Raw genomic sequence first — 1591 nt, 5'->3', positions numbered from 1 at the left:
ATGGGCAGCGGTGTGAAGCTGGGCTGTGAGGCTGCAGAGGAGGTGGCAGAGGCGGTGGAGGGTTGGATGCTTGTTGGGGGCACTGTTGAGCTGGTGGGTCACTGACCCAGGGAAGAGTCCATCGTGTTCTTCTGTGCTCAGCTCTCCCCAGGCCAGATGCTGCCTCTCCCACCTAGTGAAGGATCTGGGGGCTTAGGTCTTGGCAGTCTGGAATAAGTTCAGCTCTCTGAGCTACTGAAACTCTACTTGGAATAGGAACAGAAATTCCAACCACAAAGAAAGGACTGAGCTTGACGAAGGCTTCCCCTGAGAACAATAACATTGTGTGTTAAAGACAGAGACAGGTCAAGATTTAAGGGATTTAACCAACTTTTTTATTTTCAATCTTGCACATAAACTTTTATCCTGGTTGTCAATATTTTGGACAGATCCTTGGCTTTTATGAAGGTGAAACCTAAAATTTGTCTTGCACTGGAATCTGTTGTTTTTGCTGCCTGCCAGAAGAGTTGAAGAAGAATGCAATGATTCATCTTCTCATGAAGTAATCTGGATTAGTCAATGTAAATGCACTGCTTCTGACAGAAAATGAAGGAAAATAATAACTTTGGAAGAAAAATTAGAACTATGAAATGGAACATACTGCTGTATTAAACTTTTTTTTCTTACACAAGACTATTATACTTCTTCATATTTCAGAAAGGAAAGAAATATTGAGCCTTGATAAACTGGAAGCTCAGCTGAAAGCTTGCAATTTTCTACTAGTCTTTGCAAAAGCAAAGCCATCTGTATTAACTTTGTGTCTTCTCAATTTGGAAGTAGAAACATAATTTATTAAGTTATTGCAGTTTCTCCAGCTTGTTATAAAGTATTCAAAGATTGATGATACTGAGTCCTTTTACTGGAGGTAAGTAAATAGTTTCTAAATGACTAGCTGGATATTTTCTCTTGAATGTTGCAAGAAGTTGGTTTGGATTGTCTATAGGCACAGAGCCTACACCCTCCAAGACAGCAACTGTGATGTTCCTGAGTTGTCAACAATACCAGAAGATTGTTGTCTTGATGAAAGTGAAAGTGAATCCTTGGAGGATGTGAGTTTTAGAGAATGAAGTCTCAGCAGTTCTCTCGCCATCTCAGTGATCAAAGATGCACTGTCTTTTTCAACTCAAAAGTGGCACACTCTCTGTGTTTTCCATTCTAGAAATCTAATTACATTGTGTCAGAATTTAAAGTATACGCCTAGTTTATAAGCAATAAATGGGGAAGTAGGTAGTTTTTGGTCCAGCCCCTATCTAGGTAGGAATACAAAGACTGGAACACATGTTGTCTATAATTATTCAGATCAGATCTGGTTTATTTTCATATGCTAAGCTATCAAATGGGTTAGGACCTCTCAAATGATTGAAAATGATTTAAATTTTGCACTTTAGTTTTTTCTTTGAATAAAATAATTTTTAGCTACTTTTCCATATGGATAATATATTTTGTTGGTAAGGATGTAGGGAGGTAAAGAGAGAACCTTTTTTTTCCCCATGATGAAATATAAAGTAGAAGACTTTGATATCTGCTGAGAATAAAAGAGTCGAGTCTGAGT

General features: G+C 38.2%; 1 pseudogene; it reads left to right on the top strand.

The window, feature by feature from the left end:
* On the top strand, positions 1–1198 carry LOC118902793 (annotated as a pseudogene).
* The last annotated feature ends 393 nt before the right edge of the window (positions 1199–1591 follow it).

This window comes from Balaenoptera musculus, chromosome 10 (assembly GCF_009873245.2).
Source record: "Balaenoptera musculus isolate JJ_BM4_2016_0621 chromosome 10, mBalMus1.pri.v3, whole genome shotgun sequence".
NCBI lineage: Eukaryota > Metazoa > Chordata > Mammalia > Artiodactyla > Balaenopteridae > Balaenoptera > Balaenoptera musculus.
Note: the sequence above shows the minus strand (reverse complement) of the source record. Positions and strands in the feature narration are given on the sequence as shown.